An 8,417-nucleotide genomic window follows, 5' to 3' on the forward strand; every position below is an offset into this window, starting at 1 on the left:
TGGAATGGGAGTGAAGACATTGTATCAGGAGCTAAAGGACAGGGAGAGAATGCATTTGGGGATTTACTGAGACTTGCCCGCAAGTTGGGATGGTGCATGGGGCCTGGTAAGTCCTTTATGTCTTTACCTACATGAGAAGTGGTGACCACTACAGATTTTTAAGAGTAGCACTATAACATGGCTGAATCTGAGTTTTTGGAAGGGTATTCTGGGGGACTACAAACTAAAAACTAATATTTACCGAGTGCCCACTATGTGCCAGGCATGAATGGTTCTAAGGATTTTGTAACAGCGCTACATGATAGGTTACTGTTGTGTCTCCATTTTATAGTTGAGGAGACTGAGACACAGGGAGATTAATTTGCTCAAGATAAAACAGCTGATTATGTTGGAAAATGCTCCAGAGCCCCCTTCTAACCACTAGTCTATAGCCCTTTCATTTGTACCCAACTCCTACTTACATACTAATTAAGGAGTTGAGATTAGCAGACTCAACACAATCAGAAAACAGTTGTAGAGCCTGTAATAAGGCACCGAATTTTGTGGGCACACTTTACATAAATTCTTTCCTTAGCTGATCTTGCGAGGAAAAAAAATTAAATCGTATTTATTTCATTTTTACCATTTCAGAGCATACAGAACATAATAGTGCCAACGATAGAACAAAAAAAGATCACTCACAGTTTCACTTTTATTGGAGATAATATAATATTTTCTACTTTTAATTTAAAACCAAAGTGAGTAGAATTTATTACCAGAATTTATTTTCCTTCTCTCTACCTCTTGCCTCTCAGTGCAGATACTCCACATTCCCAGGACTTATACAGGCTTTCACTGGAGAAGCAGGTTCCCACCCTGGCCATGATGGCATGGGCTTCCAATGTTCCAGCCAGCTAGGCCGTGGTGGTTCAAAAAGCAATTTGGTTTTGGAGACGTTGAAACAAAGAACAAGAAAAACAGTTCTCTGCAGAGACAATTGGTTTATTTTTCTAAAAATACAACTAACCCATCCTCTCTTACCCTGTCAGATGCCTCCCATGGCAGGAAGAAATTTCTTGTTTCCTCCTTTACATCATTGCCTCTTGATTAGGTTGACCAGGGTAATTAAGGGGGAAAAAAAAATCTCCTCTGAGCAGTTGCTGAAGGTACGTGGGACAAGAGTGGATGGGCCTGCTGGTTGACCCACATCAGTGACCTCTCTCCAGGTTGCCAGACTGGCCTTTCTGGTGCTACTTCTTCCTTGTTCCTTCCTTGGGGCTTTTGAACCAGAGGAAGGTGGCCTTTGCACAGTGGCCACTGTGAGCGAGGACACTCTTAGTCATAAGGGGATGTGTGCTACATGGAGTTGTGTTTATTTGCTCTTGGGAGTTGCTGTTATTGCCACGTTTGTTTTTATATGTGACCTTGGGGCCTGGGGAGGTGTTGGGGGGGTCCCCTAGCCTTTCATGATCTCCTGATTAATGACTCACTTTCCACATCTGCTGGGTGACAAGTTGGCCTTCTTCCCCCACCCACTGAGTCCAGATTGCACAAAGGGATACGTATGAAGCAGGACACCTCTCCTTAACCCTTCTCCCCCTTTGTGCTACTGTTTAAAGATGAGGGGTGTACTGGGTAGCCTTCTTTCTTTAAAATACGAGGATGGGTCTTGTTTATTATTTTTATTTTTATTTTTTAAATAAAGCAATTCCCAGGTGAGCCCCTAATCTCCCTTAAACTGCTGAGCACAATGAAAAATGCTTCAGCTAGACAGGCAAGCTCTTGCTTTTCTTTCTGTAACTTACAAATTGTGTGGTTTTGCAAATTGGACAACTTCTGCACTCAGGGCAAATGGTGTGCATTTTCAAAGCAAAGTGTGGTTGGGCTTTTCTGTTGAGATTTGAAGATGACTCAGGAGTGCACTGAAGCTTGCTACACAGAAATTTCTGATAAGGGGAAAGCTTGTGGGAAATTCTGGAGGTGACCGTAACGCCTCCTGGCAATTATGGTAGGAACTTTTACTTTTATAAAGTACTTTTGTTTCTGAGGTACTTTCTCATGCTCAGACTTGTGAGTAATTTGGGTATTTCTGGAACAACCATTATGGACTTAGGACTGTGTACTGAACAGTGTATGTTACGAATTTTTCACTGGTTTTGTATCCTGTGCCACTGTTCTAAGTGCTTTACATAGCTTAATTCTTTTAAACTTCATCATGACCTATAAGGTGTATGTTTACAGATGATAAAACAGGTACAGGGAGGCCAAGATATGTGGCCCAAGTAGCCTTTAAAATGGCTCCAATGAGCCCTCCCCTTGGTGTCTGCACCCTATGTAATTCCCTCCCTTTGAGTGAGAGCTGGACTTCTGAACTCGCTTTAAACGATTAGAATATGGCCCAAGTGATAGAACGTCACTTCTGAGATGAGGTTTCAAAGAGACTAAGACTTCCATCTAGCTATCTATCTGTCTCTAAGTCTGCTCTGTGGGCAAGCCAGCCACTACACTGCAAAGAGCCCTATGAAAAGCCTCATTACACAAGGAACTGATGTCTCTGACCAACATCCAGGGAAGATTCCAGGACTGGCTGACAATTGGATTGTACTTATAAGACCCTGAGCCAGAGGACCTAGCTAAACTGATGTACAGAAATGGTGAGACAATAAATGTGTGTTGTTTTAAGCTACCAAGTTTGGGGGTAATTTGTTACATAGCGTTATATGACTGACATACTTGTCCAAGGTCCAAAAGCTTGTCTGTAAAAAGAAATGCAAGGTATAGACCCAACTTTATCTTAAATTATTTTTATTATAATGCTACTTAAGTATCTAGAACCAAATCTAGGAATGAAAATTTTATGATTATTGTTGTAGCCACTATAAAAACAAAAAAATTAGAATACCAAAAAAATCAAGAACTCGTGTTTTTGTTTCTTATTGTGATTTAAATTCATATTTTTATATGATAATTTCATATGACAGAAGATGTGCTGAAATGAAATCATCATTTAGTTTGTCCGTCAGCAGGAAAACAGACTAGGTAAAGCCATCCTATAAAATCCTCTGCAGCTGGGACAAGGTCTTGAAGACAAGAGAAACAAGCCGCCATCAAGAAACCCCCAAAGAATCCCATTTGTGTAGAAAGAACCAAGCCAAACAAAACTATTTCTTTGCATGCCCGAAAGGGCATAGAGAGCCCTAGAGGGAGACAGGGAACTGATCACAGTGTTGGTTTCCAGGGAGGGGAGAGTGAAGGGATGTGGAGAAGCTTTTGCTTTGTATTTTCTATCTTTCTGTCACTTCACCTTCTCTTTTGTCTTGATTTTTCTTTATTTGTTTCCTTTTTTTTTTTGCAACAAGAATTTATTCATGTGTGTCTTTTTTTTTTTTTTTTTTTTAAGTTGTTCTTGTCTGTCTGTCCTTGCTTCCTGGCATAAGCCAAATTCAGTCCTGGGGCAAAGGTGAGGGCGGTGTTGTGAGCCAAGTCATTGTGTCCACTGGTCAGCAGACTAAATGCAAAGATTTATTTAGTTTGGAGGCCAAGGCTAAAATCAGACCCAGGCTTGGCTTCTCAGGGAGTGAGCAGCTCAGAAGGTGAACGATATTGTAGTAGCTCCCTCTTACACCGTGCTAACTATATATCAGACACCCTTTCAAGCACCTCACATTTAATTCTTACAAGAACGCTATGATGCATGGACTGTTACCCCCATTTTATAGGTGAAGAAAGTAAGGATCTTGGAGGTTTAGTATCTTGCGCCAGGTCACACAGCTGGCACATGGCAGAACTGGTACTTGGATCCAGGTGATTTTACCTCCAGTATCTGTGCTGTTAATCACTTGGCTATGGTGCTGGCGATCTTTTTGAAACTCTGGAACAGTGAGATAAATGCCATAGTAGAGGCAGGAAAAGAGAGGAGGATGAAACTAGCGCTTCTTGGAGAAGTATGAGGAAGGTAGTAAGAAAAGGGACATTATTTCAGTTGAGTGTTTTTTTTTCTTTATAGATCTTTATGTAATATAACTAGAAATGTACAGGATTGGGTGGTTTTGTTCATTTGGGTCTTGGAGCAGGAGTAGGAGTATGACAAGCAAAGAAGGGGTGAAGGGGTACAGAATGCAGTCCCGGGAGAGGGAGCCGTGCGTATGAAGGTATGGAGATTTTGAAACTCCGATTTACCGTGGGGAGGCTTCCGCCCTTTCCCTTCACATGCCGCCCCAAATCAGACCCCTGCTCCCTGCCTCTTTCTGAGCTAGCTGTTGAGCTAGAGTTGCATGTCAGCACTCTCCCTGGACTGTTTATTCTTGGATCTCTCTCTTAGTGAGACAAAACAGGTCTCGTCCTTAGTGAGAAGTGAAGAAAGGCAGAGGGGAGAGATAGTCCCGAATACCTTCCCCGTTCCCCCCGCCTCCCCAGCCTCATTTAGGATTCCCCAGAGAGCCTCATTCATGTAGGGCCCGACACAGAATGTGGATCATTGAGAACCAGCAAAATTGACATAACCTTGAGGCCTCAAATAATACATTCCTCTCCTTCAACATCAATTTCATCAGATTAAAAATCCAATAACAGACTGTCATTGAGTCTGAGAAAAGAGATGATAATAAAAGGGGGAATCTGACTCCATAATGGAAAGCAGGTGATTTTTAAAAATTGGTTTCTCCAGCTGTCTGTGCTGCGGAAATTTAGAAAAGGTAGAAAAGTCTGTGCATCTCTCTTCTCCCCAGGCCTCCTCGCTTCCCTGCGGACATGCTCCTTCCCTTTTATATGGTCGAACCAGGTGAGTGGCCCTGTTATTGCCTCTATACACCCGGCTGGGCTGTGGGGAGCCTTCCTCACTTCTTCCTGTTCTGCTTCTTCCGTCTTCCCCAGTGTGGCCCTCCGTGCTGTCCATCCCTGTTGCCCTGCCGTTCCTGAGGCTCTGCCTGAGTCCGCTGGGGACTCTGCCTCTTGCCACCAGCCTCCCCCCACCTCTCAAGTGCAAACGCAAATAACCTTGGTAAATGAACAGCTGGATACCATGTAACCAGAGATAACGTGCAAATTGTTGATGTTATCATTGCATTCACCGGATGCAAAATTAAGTGCCCACTGCGTGCCCTGCCTTGGGGCAGGTCTGCCTGGGCCCTCTGAAGGCAGAAGATGGAACTTACTTCAGACTAATTTAGGGGGTCTCACGTGGGATAAAAAGGGTAGGCAGTGCCAGCAGGCCTTGACACTGGAATCAGGAACTGGGGAGCCTCCAGGATGAAGCAACCTGGGCTCTTTAATTATTCCTCATAAAGAGGATATTTACTTTTCTTCCTCTTTCCCTGGACTGGCTCTCACTGTTTTCCAGACTACAGGCTCAGAGGCAGCCAGCCTGTACATTTTGAGTTTATGGTTCTCTCTCTTCCAGCTCCTTTCCCTAAAGAATAAAGCAGTGCCTGATCTTGGCTCTTAAGTCCACGTTGCAGATGAAAATCTGTTGGAGCAGCTTCAACCAGCTGGAAATGTCCTGTCCAATCACTAAGGCCAGACTGACAGCCTCCCGCAATGCAAACATGGCTGCTGGCTGCCCACTCTTGTTGCTGGCGGGCTCGCGCGGGGGGTGGGGTGGGGTGGTGCTGGCGTGTAGAAAGAATTCTAAGAAGTGGAGTTTGGATGTTCTAAAAGCATCTCCGATGTGTTATAAGGAAAGCTGTGACCACTAGCTTCCTCCCATTGGGGAATTTGGTGAGTTGGGGTTACTTAAAACCAATGTAAAATCTTTGCTTTTGTGGGAAGAAGTTGGAGTTTGTGATGAAAGTTTTGCTCTTGACTTTAAGGAGGCATAAGGCTTTGAGCTTTGGAGAGAATGGTTATTTCAAATGTGTAGAATAGTAGGATCATTGGTTCTTAGCAGGAATGCGTGAGAGCAGTAGAGACTCATTCCTGGGGTAGATTCAAATTTGAATGGTGAGGGTTCAGATTGGATGAATGGGGGCTGAGGAATATTCATGGAGGGATTTGAACACCAAATAGGTTTATACTTGTCCTGTTAAGGACCGTGAACTGGGGTGGTTCAATGGAAGCTGAGTGTATTCTGGAACCAGGCACCTCTTCGAGTCTGTCCCTTCTTACACTTTTATGTGATTTAGACAGATTCCTCTGTATCCTCATGTAGAAACTAGGGAGACTGGTACTGGCTTCCAGTGAGCAGCTGTGGTTTTTGTCTGCCGGGCATCCATTCCCACTCCTGAGAAATGCTCCTCACTGTCCCTTTGGGTAGGATTGACCTCACCCCCCAGTTTGAGGACAGACACATGACCACCAGGACTAACCATTTTTTTGCATTTTTACTTCCATCTGTCGTAAAGTGCTGTAATTCATATACAGAACAATGGTATCTGGTAGGAATGGTGCCTCCTTACTTGTGGTGTTCTGTGTACTGCATAACTTGCCTCATGAAGCAGAGTTGCTCTGATCCTGGCCAACTAAAACAGTCTTCCCCCTGGCCACAGATCAGGGAGAGGGGAGTGACCCAGGTCTGGCCAATGGGAGGTAATTGTACCACATAAAAGCATCAACCTAGCCCACAAAAGAGCTCTGACAGAGATAGAGGTATAAATGCATCATGTGAACTCCTTGATCCTGAAGCTATAGAATTACAGCTATAGAGGAATTTATCAGCTATATAACCCAATACTTGCTGAGAGAGACTGTCCCCCATGGGTCCCTATTGCTACTATACTTCATTATGGAGATATTAAAAGATACACAACAGTAGAGGAAAGAGTACAATAAACTCTCAGGGACCCATCACCCATCATGTCCACATTCTGTCATTTTTGTTTAACATGTTCCTACTTTTTTTTTTTTAAACTTTCTGGAATATTTCTATCTATCTATCTATCCATCTATCTATCTCTATACCCTACATGGGGTTCAAACTTATGACTCTGCAGTCGAGAGTTGGATGCTGTACCAGCTGACCCAACCAGGTGCCCCTATTTTTCTGGACTATTTTAAAGCAAATTCTAAATATGATACAATTTTACACATGAAATACTTTAGTATGCATCTTTACAAGATAAGAACTTTTTCTTTAATATAACTACAATAATATTATCACATCCAACAGAATAATCATAATTTCGTAGTATATAAAAGACAACGTTTTGGGACACCTGGGTGGCTCATTCGGGTAAGTGTCTGCCATCGGCTCAGGTCATGATCCCAAGATCCTGGAATAGAGTCCCACATCGGGCTCCCTGCTCAGTGGGGAGTTTGCTTCTCCCTCTCCCTGCTGCTCCCCCTGCTTGTGTGCTCTCTCTATCTGGCAAATAAATAAATAAAATCTTAAAAAAAAAAAAAAAAGGAATCTCTTGTATTCAGTTGCCCCAAATGACTACAAAAGTATCTTTATACAGTTTTATTTTTCAGCTCAAAAAATCAAACAGACTCCAAAGATTGCATTTGGTTAGTACATCTCTCAGGAATCCTTTAATCTATACAACTTTGTCCTGCCTTTTATTTTCCCTTAGCATTTCTTTGTTGAAGAAACTGAGTCCTCCGTGTAGAATTTCACAAATTGCAATTTAGGCAAATTGTATTCTTTGATGGAGAGAGGCATTGCTCTATTTCTCATATTTCCATGAAACTCAAAGTTAGATCTAGAGCTAAACGGCGCATATGGCAGCTACTAGCTACATGTGGTGATTGGACATTTTAAATGTGATTTGAATTGATACGTGCCATAAGTGTAAAATACATAACAGATTTCAAAGACTTACTGTTAAAAATAGAATATTTTATTAATGTTTTTATATTCATTACATACTAAAATAATATTTTGGACATATTAGCTAAACAGAATGTATTTTAAAACTAATTTCACCTCTTGGGCTGCCTGGGTGGCTCAGTTGGTTAGGCATCTGACTCCTGATTTCAACTCAGGTCCTGATTCCAGGGTTGTGGGATTGAGCCTTGTGTCAGGCTCTGTGCTGAGCATGGAGCCTGCTTAAGATTTTCTCTTTCCCTCTGCTTGTGTTTCCCCCAACCCCTGCTCTTGTGCTCTCTCTCTCTCTCTCTCTCTGTCTCTCTCAAAATAATAGTAATAGTGATAATAATTTCACTTCTTTATTGTTGCCTTTTCAATTGTAGCTATTAGAAAATTTAAAATCACATATGTGGATTGTACTGTATTTCCACTGGATGGTGCTAGTTTAGAGCTTAATTAGATTTAGATTCAGTTTTCTTCTTTTTTGACAAGATAACGCTATAGACTGAGATAATGTGGTATACCTCTTCTTCCATCACCTCTGACGACACATACTTTCCAGCTGCCCTAACTTTTAATGATGTTGAGACTGATCAGTGGGGAGAAAGAGAAAAGCAAGTTCTGTTGGCAGTAGGGACTGGTTGGCCCGCACAGCTAAAACTTTGTGTTCTTCTCTGGAACATCAGCCATTTAACAG

Source organism: Mustela putorius, unplaced genomic scaffold, assembly GCF_011764305.1.
Source record: "Mustela putorius furo isolate JIRA1106 unplaced genomic scaffold, ASM1176430v1.1 tig00003834_pilon_pilon_pilon, whole genome shotgun sequence".
Taxonomy (NCBI): Eukaryota; Metazoa; Chordata; class Mammalia; order Carnivora; family Mustelidae; genus Mustela; species Mustela putorius.